Below are 16,667 nucleotides of genomic sequence, written 5' to 3' on the forward strand. Positions count from 1 at the left end.
ACAGAAAAATTTGTTTCTAAATGTGGATTTCAACCAAAACATTTATTGCCTGTTTTTTGCTTTCCAATCTAGTTTGACATACTGTATTATTGATAAGAGTATGATAGATGAGTGTGTACTAGCAGCACTGCGGAAGCTAGGGACACAGTGATTACATTATGGCTCTTTCTAATTTAATTTAACCATGCTACATGCATAATATGCTCAATTCCAGTTCCAGGTCATTTTGGCGTACACTGTTCAATATTCTCTTTCTTTCTCGAGCAACAGCAACAGCAACAGCAACAGGCAATTGCTTTTACCATGTACAGTACTAATGAAACATCTGATGAGCTCATACATCTCAATAGGATTTTGACAAATGTGATGCAAAAAGATCATGGTTTCCCATTTCCATAATTGTCAGTGCTGCTAGTTCCCTGGAAAATCCTTTGCTTTTCTTCCGTATACAAAATTATCTAGATGTGTCTCTGTTTTTTACAACTGCCCAATGTTTCTGTGAAAGTAACAGGAATTTAGGAGCACACCCTATTTAACTGATGCAGTACCTCATGCAATCTGGCCAACAGATATCTGCACTACTTTAAGTGGGGAGCCTGTGGCTCTACAAGTGTTCTTGGACCACAGATCCCATCATCCCTGACCGTTGGCTGGGGCTCATGGGAGTAGGAGTCAAAGAGCACCGGAAAGGCCATAGGAGGAGCTCTGTGCTAACTACTTAGGCTGCACAATCTCCAATACAGCTTAAAGTCTAGCCACATACAACGCCACTGGAGTCGGACAATGTCCAAAATTAAAAGATGTGTAATAAAAATGTAAGTGTTATTTATAAGGCACATCTTGTGCCGAATGCTGAGCCTGTGTAGAAGCTTGACCAAATCACACGTTCTCAAGATGATTTCACGGTCTCTAATATGGAAGCATACAGAAAAACAATTCTTCTCAATACTTAACCCGTGAAGGACAATGATATGTCATGTGGCTAATTCTTGTTGCTTAGGCAGAACAACCAATCAGGGCTAGAAATTCTTGTGGAAACCGATAAGGCAATCAAGCATGTTCTTTTCCTAGAGTCTAATACTGCAACTGAAGAAAATTCCTTGCACAATCAATTATCTTCTTGTTGTTATATGATGCAGCCCCCAGATCCCTAAACTGTTTCAAGGTACATAGCATAATTTATTCCTCTTGCCCTCCCCCAAATACTGATGTGCTTCCAGATGGGGTAGCACTAGAAGCTGTCATTCAGTGCTCTTCCACTGTAAACTACATACAGAATTACAATTGCTTTCCCACAATTGTAATTACAGGGTTACAGGGCTTTGAGATTGTTTGTGTGTGTGCTTATGTACATTCCACTATTTTCCTTTTTTATAATAATTTTTATTAATTTTAACATACAGATTATAATTCATACCACAAAACTTCACCACTTATACAATCTTTTTTTTTTTTTACTTCCATCAGCACCTCTGATGATCCACCGTTTTAACCACTTCTTATGCATTTCTTAAATTCATATTGCCTTTAATTATCTTAACTAACCATCCTTCCCTTTATCCATTTTTGCAATAGTTCCAATAATTCACCTCACAAAACTTCTTGCAAACCTACAAACCACTATTTTCCATCCACACTACTGAGGGAGACACAGCTGTGTGGGTGTGGAAGAGGCAGTTCCCCTGACCATACTGGGTTTTTTTGGTTGTTTTTTAAAATCAATTTGATCAAATTTCAAAAATTATACCAATGTAGTTTTATTTAGGCTCTCTTGTCCACTTGATTTAAATGTTTGGATTTTTTGGGGGGGGGGGTTGAAGTCTGGATCCAACCTGTTATGTTTGTCTACTCTCTTACATAAACTTAATTGAAATTTATTTAATTATGCATTAAAGCTCTAATGATGCTGGGAGAAGATATTTTATCTGGAGACACCTAATATTATCCTCTCTTTATTTAAAAATATTTATAAACCGCCTTCCCACAAGACAGCATCAAAATAACTAACACGTATGAAACAGCCTTCAAGCTGACATGCAAAATAAAACAATTTGCCGAGAATAAAAACAGAAGAGGTGCCAAGCATTTTTCTTCAAGGAGGCTTTTCCATAGACTGGGTGTCACCCTGATAACTACCTACGTAGGTTTCATAAGTGGGGAGGTCCAGAGCAGAGCATCATAAGCAAGCCTTCAAAATCCTTCAAAAACTTTAGCTCAGTAGTTCCCAAACTTCCCCCTTCATACACATAAACCACTTGAAAATTCCTTAAGGTCTTAGTGGACCGCTTACTAATATTCTTCTGTCTGATGTGGCCATTGTGCTAGATGTTATATGATTTTTAACTGCATTTTAATTTCTTCTTTTATTTCCAACATTGCATTTTATTGTATTGCAATTTAATTCCATAGAATTTCAACTTTATATGTTACCGGAATGAAACTAGTGAACCACTGGTTTGGCACCACAGTTTGGTGGTCCTGCTTTAGTGTTTGGCCACTGCAGGCTTTATAGGTCAACACCAGTGCTTTGGAGAGAAAAAATGGGTAAAAGAAAAGAAGTGCTGGCATTTGAGAGGAAATGCTGTTCTATCACTTTTCCTTTCTTTTGACCAGAATCATTATGGCTCTGGTCAGATGTTACTTTTTAAATGTGGTTTTGGGGGAAGTGGGTGTCAGGCTTTTGGATAATATTACGTTGTTCTCATTCACTCTCTTCCCAGCCAACTGCTGGTCTAAGCTTACATCAAAGGATTCCTAGTTTTAATTATTAGAGCAGAACTGTTCAAGGAAGAAGAAATAAAACTTGGCAACCTCAGTCAGAGATCACAATGGAGCTCCATGCATGCAAAATGCTATATACTTCCACCATGAGCAGCAAAACAGACAAGTTGATTTGTGAACCTTGCCCAGCTCATATAAAGCGTCAAAGGGATGACTCAGAACATAAGGTTGGAGATCACCCAGATAAGCCACAATGAATCTGTGTAGCGTCTCAAGTATAGGAAGGATAGGTTTTGAAAACAGAAGCAAAATGAAGCAGAGGACCATGAAAAGCACTGAAAAAGTACAGTGGTACCTCTCGTTAAGAACTTAATTCGTTCCGGAGGTCTGTTCTTAACCTGAAACTGTTCTTAACCTGAGGTACCACTTTAGCTAATGGGGCCTCCTGCCGCCGCCGCGCCGCCGCCGTGTGATTTCTGTTCTCATCCTGAAGCAAGTTCTTAACCTGAGGTACTATTTCTGGGTTAGCAGAGTCTGTAACCTGAAGCGTATGTAACCTGAAGCGTATGTAACCCAAGGTACCACTGTAGTTAGGTTTTTATTCATAGTATTAGTATTTTCTAGCTGTTGAAACAATAATATGTTTCACATGCAGAGTATAAAAAACACACACCCTTCCCCCCCTTTTTTTCCTTCTCCCCCTAATGGCTCAACAAATGAAATGGATTTGTAAAAATGTTACATGGAAAAAATACGAGGCATTACACTTACTTCTGTAAAACAAGAAAATCTTTAATAAAAATAAATAAATAAATAAATAAATAATAAATAATAATAATAATAGTAATAATAAACTGTTCAAATACTTTAAGACACATATTCGGATAAAAATCAGTTTCCCATCTTCCTTTATGGCGTACCATAATGACTACAGTGGTACCTCAGGTTACATATGCTTCAGGTTACATACGCTTAAGGTTACAGACTCCGCTAACCCCGAAATAGTACCTCAGGTTAAGAACTTTGTTTCTGGATGAGAATAGAAATCGTGCTCTGCCGGCATGGCAGCAGCAGGAGGCCCCATTAGCTAAAGTGGTGCTTCAGGTTAAGAACAGTTTCAGGTTAAGAACGGACCTCCGGAACGAATGAAGTACTTAACCCGAGGTACCACTGTATATGAAGATGAAACAGTAACATTTCAATAGAAGGAATGCATTAAATACTCAAGTTTTTGGCAAAAGGTTAGCAATCATACCACATGGTAAACAGCTGGCATAAAACCTGCACTATTTTGGAAAAGCAACAACATTACTGTGCCAAATTCTTATAAATACTACTTAGATTATGTTGTTTCAATGAAGACAACAGTAACCTGCATTCCCGCCCACCCCCTTTAACTCCATTTTTGGTTACAAAGTTTTGTGTGTGCATTGGTTGTTTGCATGTTGCTTTTTACAAGGATACCATCTAGTAATCTATGGCTAGCCTTATGCATGATGCCACAGTCTTTGCTGATACATGTAATTGTATTGACCCTGAGGTCATGACCCAATGGTGCGTGTTTAAATTAGCAAAACTTGTTTAGCATTTTAGTGCCTGTTCATTCCGCAGAATCTCTTTTAAGTTAGCGATCTGAAGCCACTGCTCAGTTCAGCTGCTTGCTGTTTAAATTACAATATTTGAGATTGGTGCAATCATCTTCCATACTTTGAAAAACACTGTTCTTGCTGTACATATTCCCTTTGTACAAGACTCTCAGCTGAAACATAATTTCTGATCAGGAGGGCTTATGGCTCCAGCCCCATCATATCTGATTCCAGTGGCATTTGACCTTCTAATATCTGGAGATGACCATCTGTCATGGATGCTTTAGTTGAGATTTCTATATTGCAGGGGGTTGGACTAGATGACCCTCGGGGTCCCTTCCAACTCTACAATTCTTTGATTCTATGAGTCTGACAGTATCTACGTTAGAAGATCTTGGTCAAAACAGTAATACCAAACAGACACACCCTTATAATAAAAAATGCTTTTCTGGTCATACCTTTCTGAAAGACTAGGCAGAAGAGACTTTCAAACCACCTAGCAGTTCTTCAAAATGGGGGTATTTAGAAATGGCTATTTCTAAATGCCTAAGTGCTTATTTAAAATGTCATTGAGATTTATTCCGAAATGAGGCTATGCTGCTTGGGAAAGCACCAGATTGTTGAAGGGCTGCATTAGATGAATAACACGCCCTTCACTGTGTATAGCATCACATCTGCTCTATTTAAGCAAAACAGAAAGCTTTTCTCAAAACAAAACAAAACTCAATAACCCAAGGCTTGATATTATAAAAGATATTACAGCAAAATACATCTACCTACTCTAAACTGCAGGCCCAGAAGCATGGGAAAGATTCAGCTGATCTCAAAGTCCAAAGGGGAAAAAATTAAAAAATTAATTGCAGGGAGAAGGAAACGCCATTAGCCTCGGGATATAGAGGTTTGACACGGAATAGCTATTTAAGAGAAGGGTTCTCCCCCCACCCTCCTCCAAGTTAACAAGCCATACAAAGGGCACATTGTAGAAATCATGTTCTAACAGCTTACGGATGCCTGTGTTTACAGATTCCCAGGCAAAACAAGCTGCAGGTTCAAGGGTGCCTATGGCAAAATGCCCTTCCAAGGCCCCACCTTCATCACACTCCTCTCCCTGCCTTACTTAAACAGTGGGCACCAAACCTTCTAACCAGCACTGGTGACTCCCAATGGAAATTCCACAATGCTCCTGATGTAGCAGAGCAACACCACATCAGGGACACGTGGGGAATCTGAATGGTGGCTCTTGACTCAGTTGTAAAGCACAGGAAGGGATACTTGTTTGTAGCGATCACAGCACCATTTCTGGAAGTGTAAACTAAGGGCTTCTTTCAGTGCAAAGCCTGCATCAAGATTTCATTATTATAAGCTGATACAATGGTACCTCAGGTTAAGTACTTAATTCGTTCCGGAGGTCTGTACTTAACCTGAAACTGTTCTTAACCTGAAGCACCACTTTAGCTAATGGGGCCTTCTGCTGCTGCTGTGCCGCCGGAGCACAATTTCTGTTCTCATCCTGAAGCAAATTTCTTAACCTGAAGCACTATTTCTGGGTTAGCGGAGTCTGTAACCTGAAGCGTATGTAACCTGAAGCGTATGTAACCTGAGGTACCACTGTATTAATAAACTAATGCATTGTAGCTTGCCAGCCACAGTCATTTTGTGTTGATGATGCGTGCTAGTCAGTTCTGCTTGCTCAGTGCAATGAAAGAACCGGTGCTGCGTCGAAATGCCTCTGAATGCCAGTAGCTAGGAATCACAAGTGATGTTGCACTCAGATCCTGTTTGCGGGACTTCTCATAGGCATCTGGTTGGTCACTGTGAGTGCAGAAAGCTGTACCACATGGGCAACTGGCCTGATCCAGCAGAGCCCTTCTTATGTCTTTCTAAAATCTGTTGTCTAATTTTTTCAGTGTCTGCCCCTGCCAGCCCTGTGAAAGGGGCTTTCATTTTTCTGCCTCATTTCCAGGACACTTTAGAATTTGATTAGAATTTCAGTGGGTTGGGAACCTTGAGAAGTTATTGTTGCAATGTGGCTGGGGGAAGTGTGTACATTTTTAAAAGAATTTTTTATAGTACCCATTTCTTCGGCACTCTGCAGCCTCCCTAGATGTCGATGGTTCCTGATCTAATAAAAAGCCCTACAGGAGGAATGACCTCATGATGGTTTCCCTGGACATTAATGGGTGTTCTGGCTGCAGAGTACGGACCACTAATGAGGCAATTTGACAAACGAAAGAAAGTTCCCTCACAAACATCCCTCAGTGAACTAAAAAATAAAGTATGTAAACCCCCCCCAACCTGCACCCCACCCTTGAGAATTTCATTTTTTCTCTTTTGAAAATTTTTGAATGCCATTTCTTTTCTGATTAATTTGTGGGGAACGGTTGTTAAAACATGGGAGAATTTTTCAGCACAGCATTACAAGGAACTAAAATATCCGAAACATTTACTCGAGTAAGGGACTGCGTCTATAATATCAATTCTAGAATTCCTAGAGCTGTTGCTTTCAAAGTTTCCTCTTCAGAGAGCTTTTTCCTCATCAAATCATCTGTCAACAAACCTTGTACAGGGCAAAAGAGTCTGAAACACATTCTGCAATGGCACAAAGCGGCACTGCTGGGCACAACCAATGCTGTGTGCCCATCACATGTGCACCCTAGTACACACCCAAGATCCCCCTGCAGGCATGTTATGGAGGAACATGGGTAGCAGTGGGCAAGCTCTCTTTCAGGGATGTTCTCTACCATTGCTAATCTTATCACTGAGGAAAGCCTCTGAAAAGCTGCAAGGTTCCCTGAAATATAGTGGCCACGCAATAATATTTTAGATTTGAAATTAGTAGACATTGTGGCATTAACATGACATCATTCTTCTACATTCAGTTGTTACCTTTTCTCCATATGGGAATTTTCATTTTATTATTTCCAGCTTCTCGGTCATTCTTAAAGCCTATTAGGAGGCTACAGATGGTATCTTCAGGGGGTGGGGGTGGAGAGAAGAGCCCTTATCACAAGACTGGGTTCCTGGAAGTAGTAGCTGTGTTTTGTTTTGCAAACACAATACACTGTACTAGATTCAACCTCTGAAACTTCACACCTCTGCAAATTTTTTACTCAAAATAATTCTGTGAATGAAGCTGAGAGGTGTTGATTGGCCTGTGGTCAGCCAGTCAGCTTTGTGGTTGTATAGGGAATTGAACCCAGATATTTATACTCCAAGTCCAGCTTTCTAACCACAACACCACACTGGTTCAAGCTCAACCGAGACCACCCATTTCACCTTCTTCTATACCAATCCTCACAAGGGCAGGGGAATTGATATAAAGAGGCACTTTCACTGGCTTACACTCCTCAAGGAGGGCAATGCATCATATCGATCTTTGATTTGTTCCACCTTTTTCATTTTCTGAGTGAAATATCTGTAACTTGCTCTCAGCATTTCAGAGATGGAAATCTTAAAAATCCAGATGCATTTAAATAAAGATCATAAACAAGTTTTGCATTTGCACAGTAAATTATGAAACAGCATAGCTTATTATAAAAAAGTACTTCTAATTATCTAATACATCAATTACTGATTTTCCCCCCTCCAAAAAATACTTTTTAGTTAAGGAAGGGAGTACGTTTTTGACTAGAAATCCTCCCCCCAATGTACTAAGCACCACAGCTTAACTAACCATCAAAAGTAACTTTAAAAAATAAATAGTGGGAGCATTGACTTGGTTGCTTTGAAAGAGGGTTTATTCATATCAATATCTGATAACAACATTGTTAACAAATATCTGGAAGATGTGTTAAAAGCACTACATTCTTGTAACCGGCTGCGCTGAAGAGAATACGTGTGTCTGCTATTGATTTTTACACAGATCTAGGCAAATTATTGTGACATACAAATGCAATTAGCAAGAAGCCTAAAGCCAATAGCTCTACATCATCAGGGATAATGAATTGTAGCAGTCTGAAGGTGCTAACCAAAAATGTAGCACTCTAATAACACAAACAGCTTCTGTGGTGCTGGTTATATCAAGCTAGTCAGAAAGGAAAACTCAGGTGGGAAGCCTTAAAAAAAACCTACCGTACTTGGCCAAACATTGCTATTATGTTCATCAGGTCCCAAGGCAGGTTACATCAGTTTAAAAATCTGTAGTAAAAACAGCTGAACACCAATTCCAGTCACAGGAATAGGGTGTGTCTTGAAAACACACATCTCAGGTATCAAAAGCCAAGGTAAAGAGGTATGTATCCAGCATTTGCCAAAAGCTGTACAGTTGTACCTCGGCTCTCGAACGCCTTGGAAGTCGTACATTCTGGCTCCCACACGATCGAAAACCGGAAGTGAGTGTTCCAGTTTTCGAACTTTCTTTTGGAAGTCGAACATCTGGCGGTGCTTCTGTGGCTTCTGATTGGCTGCAGGAAGCTCCTGCAGCCAACCAGAAGCCACGCCTTGGAGGTCGAACATTTTGGAAGTCAAATGGACTTTCGGAATGGATTCTGTTCAGCTTCCAAGGTATGACTATATATGGAAGGTGCCAGACGCACCTATATGAGGAGGGAATTTAACAATTTATAGACTGCCACATAAAATGCTCTTTCCTGAGCCACCATCACTCCAAACCTCAGAGGACAGTGAAACTACCAAGAGGGCTTCCTCTTAACACCTGAGAGGGTCTGTAGCTACAAAGGGTGGGGCTCTCTCAGATATTATACTAGCATGAGGCTCTCTCAGATATTATACTAGCATGAGCCTGGAAATGAACACAATGCAGCTATTTAGAACTGGGGTTATAGGAGTTCTAAAGGAAACCTCAGTCAGTAATCTGGCTGCTGCATTTTGGACCAGCGGAAGTTTCAAAGTTTGACTGCTACGTTGGAAGTTAGGTGAAACAACTACACCATGAAGTCTTTATGTATATGTATGTACACAGGTATCTATCAAAGGAAGTATGACTTCACAAGACTACCCATCCCATACTTCAAACCCTGCTTTGCTATTCTGAGGAGGGTATGTTGCTATTTTTAAAAAGCTTGGGAGAGGCAAATGTGACATGAGGCAATATTTGCCACTAGTCAAATACAGCTATTTGAATGGATAGCTGCTCTGATCAACAGATTTTAAAATGATAATGCTATCTAATTCTTTGGGCTTTATGATGTTTCAATATTTTGGGACATTTTACTGTACTGTTTCTATTTCAAGTGTATAAAATTTATTGTTTACATTATAGAGTTTAATTTTGGTGTTGGGTTTTTACAGAATGCTTTGTGAATTTTTTTTCCTTTATGAAAAGCAGTACAGTGGTACCTCGGGTTAAGTACTTAATTCGTTCTGGAGGTCTGTTCTTAACCTGAAACTGTTCTTAACCTGAAGCACCACTTTAGCTAATGGGGTCTCCTGCTGCCGCCGCGCCGCCGGAGCCTGATTTCTGTTCTTATCCTGAAGCAAAGTTCTTAACCTGAAGCACTATTTCTGGGTTAGCGGAGTGTGTAACCTGAAGTGTATGTAACCTGAAGTGTATGTAACCAGAGGTACCACTGTACACAAATTACTGAATGAACAAATGAATGTGAGAAGCTCAGACCCATTCAGGAGGGCATCTTAACCCAATTTCCCAACAGTTGGCAATGTCATGGGGAGAAGTTGCAGTATTGCTCCCCCCTCCTGTGTGATCCAGGGCTTCTTAAATTAATTTTGTGGTGTGCCACAGAATGGCTCTGCAGTAGATTGCACGCTGCCAAACTAATATGAACAGTGGATCTTAGAGATCCCCAAGACCTATTGCAGGAGGAGGTTGACAGTCCTGGGCAAGATAAACCATTACAGCAGCATATCTAAAACACAGTCTTCCAAGTTCATTTGAATGACTTAGGTCTACTGCAAAACAGATGGGAAGTGGGTTGCTTCTTTTGGCACATTAAAAAATGTGCAGCATTGAGAAGTATAATCACTGAACTGGGCTGCCAAGGGTATTTTGTAAGCATGAGAAATCTTTCACCTTTCCGTACAAGATGGCACATACCATCACAAGTGGGCAGGCTTGTATCGGAGAAGGGGAACCATCATATACACTGGGCTTAAACAAATTAGGAGTTTAAAGGTTATCACCAGCACTTTCAAGGGAGAAAAATCTGTCTTTTTCACATTTTAACCCCAGGCAAAGTTCTGCACATACATGTGTAGTAGATGGTTCAATTCATACCAAGGAAGATGGCAGAACAAATGAAGATTCCGGCATTCTTTTAGAATGAATACATATTGATCTGGGATACTAGTTTTGAAATCGTACTTGGCAATGTATTCCATGCTTGGGCTGCTCGTGAACAGCAATGATGGGGGCAAATAGGAACAGAATTCTTCCTGAAGCTTCTCCTGGGGTTCTTGGTCCAGCCCTCCCTCTTGTCCATGCTGCTAGTGGGATAGGCCAGCAGGCTCCACCACAGACCAGGTGCATTCATTAGTGCTCCTGTATGCACAAGGGAAGTGGTGGGAAACCTAGGAGGCCTCCCAATTTGGCCTGTGAGGCTATCATGACTAAACCACACCCACCTGCCACACACTTCATGTCATAACTATATCAGGTGGGGTTGTGGGCACTGCCAATCTGAGCTTCCATGGGCCTCCACAAGACTTGATGACCATAAGGGCTTGCAAGGGCCTTGTGCACAGCGCTTGACAGCACTCGACAAACATTGCTAGCACCTTATGGAGTGTACCCATGAGGTTTCATTTCAAATCACCACGCAGGGGAAAACAGGACACCTGATGTCATTGTGACATCAGTTGATTGACAAGCAGATGGTCCCCCCACCATCAAACTTGATCATCCGAAAAGACCTTCCAAGTGTTGCAGCCTGAGTATCTGTATCTACAAAAATAGCTAACAATGGGAGTACTGTATCACTCTACAAGGCGACTCACTTCAAACTCGACATTGCTACTTTGCGGGTGGATTATCACGGTTTTTAAAAAGCTTGGGAGTGGTAAATTTGACATGCAGATGAGTAGGAGAGGGAGGCAAATTTGGCAAGAAGAAGAGTGGGAGAGGGAAGTGCTCAACTTCATCCTGGTCCACACATTTTCCACTTCAAATCCCTCCCCATCCCCTAATCTTTTCCCCAATGTGTGCTTCCTTTTCTTTCTGATCCCCATGGGACAGCAGAAGTAACCTGTGAGTCATCTGAAGCAGAAAAAATTGTAAGCATGTAAAATTGTAAGCATCCACCCTTCCTCAATTCCTTCTTCATTCACTTGCTCTCCAATATATTTTGGTTTAACTTTTGAATTTCCTAAATATGCCAGATATCTGATTACTTTGATGATCCTCAAGTATCACCATCTCTTTTCTAGGGACAGATTTAACTGTCTCCCTTCCACAATATGGGAAAGGCGTTATCAAAGTAGTTGAAAGTTTGGGCCAGGACTTTTTTGAATGCAATCTTAATAGAGAAGAATATAACAAATTTAAGTTATAAATTAATCTTCCTTGGCTAGTACAAATAAGTTAATAACAGAATTAGTGGCCATGTTCCTCTTCTTTACTCAAGTGCATCATGAGATGATACTTTCAATTCAACTGCAATTTGTATCTCATATTTTTATTTTTGTATCATATTGTATTTTAAATAAGTATTTGTTTTAACGATCATGCTTTTTAGCTATGTATTAGCAGGTCTGTTGCGATATACTAAATGATAGATTGACTTCTTCATTCCAAATTCTTCCCCAAACCCAAACAGCTGCTTTCCTTTTCTTACAAAAATGTACTGGGGCTCTAATAAGTGCATTTGTTCATAACATCTAATTAGCACCTGCCCTTCTCTACTTACTGATGTGACATTTTTGACGCTCTACATTTTAGGATGCTTTGTTCTGTGAGGCTACTCAGTCTGTTGCTCCACCTTCAACTCTAACCACAGAAGGATGCCACATCATCCCCAGTGTTTATATATTTTTTGGCAAAATCAATAAAGTATAAATGAGCCGGAGATAATCTCGACATACAGCAAGAGAGGCAAAACCAGGAACGGAGTTGCACATGATTCTTCCATCGATGCTCTTTTCACTAGACTGTATAAAAAGTCCCTTTCCTTATGCTGACTTGCATTGTAGCAAGTACTTTGAACTTGGTTAGACTGGAAAGAGAGAAAAGCAGATAGACAGATATTGATATCTATCTACTTCTAAGGTATGCACCTCAAAAAAAAAAATTCACCAAGTTTTTCCCCTTCAACTAGTTATTTGTGTGTGTTGCTATATTACACCCAGGGACATGCAAATACTGCCATTCAAAGCAGGGCTGGTCTGCTGCCTCTTTCCCAGTGTGGCTCCCGTAGCACCTTGAGTGTTAATAGACTGCTGGAGAGACTGTAAACATTAATCATGTGCTTTCCGCTCTCTAGCCCACCTAGAGCACGAAGGGGATCCGCAGCCGCTTTAGGGAAGACAAACTGTGTGCAGTTACCTCTTACCCTCTTCGGGTCCCGCGCTCGGCCAGGCTAGAGCTACAGTGGCAAGGAGGGGAGCCCCTTGTGCAATTGTAATTGGTGATCCAGAAAGCCACATCATGCATTAGGAAATGCGGCTAATAAGAGCTGCAGGAGAAAAGCGGCGTGATGCAGGAAGGACAGGCGATGGCAGATGTTTGCATTGGGGGAAAAGAAAGGTGCTGACCGTACGGATTTCATCTCTTCCCTGGAGCTGAATGTCGATTTTTGGGGAGGGGAGCAAAGTCTGCTTCCTTCCCTCCATATCTTGGCAAGAGGCGACACTGCAGGGAACTTGGGAAGAGAGAGTTACCCCCACAGATAGACAAATAAAGGGTTGTTATTTACCTTGTGAGAAGTGCAGCTCGCTCCTGGGCTCAGCTATTGCCGCAGGTGCAGAGGAAAAGAGAGGATGCCCAGTCCTGCTTCTGCGGCTGCCTTCTGCTAAAGTCACATCCCTCGCCCGCCCTTGGTCCCCAGGCAGTCGCTGCTGCTGCTGCTGCTGCTGCTGCCTCACATTGAACTCCCCCTTCCCCCTTAAGACGCGCTCGCCTTCCCGACCCATTCACAACCAAAGCGGCTGTGCGTGTGTGCGGCAGCTTCAACCAGGGGAAAAACTGACAGGGCCGCTGACCAATCTGAAGGCGGAGCAGTCCGCCGGCTTGACTAAGAGGCCAATGGCTCTGCCGCAGAGGACGCCAGACGAACCAATGGTGGGCGGGCGCAGTGGGTGACAGACCCCAGGATAGGGACACAGGCGCCAGGAGACGCTTATGTATGAGGGCCTATTCAGGAGCCGGTCACCACCCTGACACCACGCCTTCTTGAAAGGTCTCCCAGAGTACCGCATCTTCCTGCTACTCCAGAGAGTATGTTTGTGCAGGATCTTTCTTCAGTTCATGCTAAAACACAAACTCACACAATAAACATTTCGAGAGCTTTTGGTTTTGGAATTGGGTTAGTAAAGAAGGACGAAATCCTCTCTAAAGGGTGATCTTTTAGTATTTATTTTATTGAACAGTCCACAGGATTGACACATACACCCCCTCAAAGAGTATCAACACAAAAACACACTTAGTGGGTGTGCCTTGCCCCGTAATTATTTATATGGTATATAATGTGTTAGCTGTGTTAGAAAAAGTAACAAACAGGTCCCTCCCAAAGTAGCTGAGCGACTTATAGCTTAAAAAAATGTAAAGTACTTTCCAAGGTAAATGTGCAGCACTAACGACAATTCTCAGACCGCATTACTTCTACATAAATTGTTCTTGACATTTATAATCACCTAAAAAAGTTTAAAACAATGTATATATTGCTGCCTGTATGTTCACTGGCTTATAGTTTTTATTAATTCTCACAACAGTTTTTTTGAAAGCACATTATTAGTATTTCCATTTTACAGTGGGAAGCTGAGGCAGAGAGAAAGTGGCAAGTCCAAAGGGGAGCTTCAAGAACAAAAATTTAAACTAAAGACCACAGTGAAGAAAACCATAGTTAATTCCAGGTGTTGAATGGAGTTGTGGTTGCCACTAGTTCTGAAATGTGGTAGCTTCAAAGAGTTCGCAGTTCAGCACCAGGGACTACTGTTCAAGGGTAAATATGATCATTATTGTTAGCTGCCCTGGAAATACAAAAGTTCAGGATACATATTTGTAAAATAAATAACAGAGATGTTCAGATTGTGGCCATAGCCTCTAAGGCAAGCTTAAAATATTGCTTCTGGATATCGTAAGTCCTTACGTTCAAGAGGGGTCTCTTGTAGTTTATTATTTTCCAAAGGAAGTAAACCACATACATTTATTCCTACAAAGAGAAGGAAAGGCAATGTGCAAAGTAACCACTATGAAATGATTATGTCAATCAGAAATGTAGGGCACATGGAGAGCAAAACCTAATCTCTGAGAGGTTTCCCCTTTATCTGCACTCAGCTACATAATCAGCTTTTCATCTCAACATAGGATAAATGCAACCTGCCTGCTGCTTCATTTACCCTATATAGAGAGAGCTGTGGTAGAATTGTATGAATCAAATAGTCAAAGAGTTTGAATGAAATTGCCTTAAGTTCCCCCAAAAGTGTCCCATCATTGTTTCCAAAGCTCTACAACATGCAAAATGTTCAAGTCTTTAATTGCATTTCAGACATCAGGAAGGTTACTTCCTAACAGTTCAGTCCTATATATATATTTACTCAGAAGTAAGTCTCAGTGACTGCTTACTCCTGATAAAGTGTGTGAATAGAACTGCAGCCCAAGTGAAGCATTTTTAGCTCCTACAAAGAAGATAGTTAATTGCCTAGAACTACAAGCCAATGGTATGTAATTCAAGGATAGCAGCAGTATTGATGAAGAGGAATTCTATGAATAATCTATTTCAGTGCGCTCAAAATAAATCAGTACAACAGTTTAATTGAATAGGACTAAACAAGGTTGGTTCACTACGGATTATTCTTTATGAAAATGAATTTACTGTTTTTCATGGAACACCATCTTTTGTAGAAATATTAACTTGTCTGTACAATAAGTAACAAAGCTCAGTCTATGTGCCTGATTTAAAAAAAATGTAATTAACACAAGGTTCTTGTTTTCCACAGCAAACATCCCCAACCTCACTTAAAACTGCATTATGGGAGAGCAGCAGAGAGAAGAGTCAGAACAAGGAATAACATTCAGAAAGTAGTTCTGCTTAAAGTCTACCACAATAAGTTACTCTGTGTAAGAGAAAGTGATGGAGGAAGTGCACATCACTAAATTTAATAATCAGAGGGATTTATAAAAGGTAGCTGCGTTTTCTTCTAATTTTAGAAAATATTTTCTCCTCATAGAACTTAAAATGCTGTACTCAGTAACGCCAGTGTAATTTCTTCCAGAATCAATAGGGATTTGGGTTTTATATATATATAAATTAGAGCAGCATTTCAATCATTTGCACTCACTTGCTCAATACTAATGTAAGTTCAGCAATGGAATCCAGGAAAGTCACTGCCAGTCAATCTAGACCAGGCATAGGCAACCTCGGCCCACCAGATGTTTTGGGACTACAATTCCCATCATCCCTGACCACTGGTCTTGTTAGCTAGGGATCATGGGAGTTGTAGTCCCAAAACATCTGGAGGGCCGAGGTTGCCTATGCCTGATTTAGACTATGGCTGGGGAACCTGTTTCAGCCCAAGAGCCACACTGGGAACCTTCAGTGGGGTTTAGACCCTCTTATGGATCAGTAACTGGTTAAGAAACAAGAAGCACAGAGTAGGAATAAATAGACAGTTCTCCCAATGCAGAGATATAAAAAGTGGAGTCCCCTATGAACTAGTATGGGGACCAGTGCTTTTTAACTTGTTCATAAATGATCTAGAATTAAGGTGTGCTGTGAGGTAACAGAGTTTGAAAAAAATGTTTGGAATAACTTTTTAAAAAAGACCAGAGGCATTTCTGTTAAGCATTGTTGGCAGGGACATCCCGAAGGCCTTTAGGGAGGCATTCTTATATGCAACGGCCGCAGCTCGGACTTTGGTGGCAAAGGGGTGGAAGGAACAAGAAGCTCCCACAATAACAGACTGGCATTACAAGCTACAAGAATTTGCTGAAATGGCACAGTTAACAAATACCCTGAGAGGCAATTCAAAACAAAAATTTATGAAAAAGTGGGATAGATATAAAACATATGTTCAGAAATACAGTAAAGGTTCACTATCTTTGCTAGCATTTGATTGCTGTTGAGAAATAAGTTGAGAAATAAGATTAAGAGCACATATTGATATAGGAATGTATTAGATAATATGTAAAGAACTATACAATAATAAGAGTACATTCATTTCTAAAAAAGGAATATAAAATGGGAAAGACAGGAAGTCTATTTTTTAAAAAAATATTTATTAAAGTTTTCA

The 16,667-nt window shown here is 40.7% G+C and overlaps 1 protein-coding gene and 1 long non-coding RNA gene across 2 annotated transcripts in view; one reads left to right on the top strand and one right to left on the bottom strand.

Moving 5' to 3' along the window:
- LOC128410551 (formin-1-like) overlaps positions 1-13,233 on the bottom strand; it is a 40,315-nt gene extending 27,082 nt beyond the window's left edge. Inside the window, exon 1 of the mRNA XM_053381949.1 lies at positions 13,133-13,233. The gene's annotated coding sequence lies outside the window, so the exon portion shown is untranslated. The remainder of the gene's footprint in view (positions 1-13,132) is intronic.
- A 320-nt stretch (positions 13,234-13,553) lies between these two features.
- On the top strand, positions 13,554-15,579 carry LOC128402468 (uncharacterized). The gene is made up of 2 exons (XR_008327705.1): positions 13,554-13,653; positions 15,375-15,579. It is a non-coding gene; the product is annotated as an uncharacterized LOC128402468 (long non-coding RNA).
- The last annotated feature ends 1,088 nt before the right edge of the window (positions 15,580-16,667 follow it).

This window comes from Podarcis raffonei, chromosome 1 (assembly GCF_027172205.1).
Source record: "Podarcis raffonei isolate rPodRaf1 chromosome 1, rPodRaf1.pri, whole genome shotgun sequence".
Classification (NCBI taxonomy): Eukaryota; Metazoa; Chordata; class Lepidosauria; order Squamata; family Lacertidae; genus Podarcis; species Podarcis raffonei.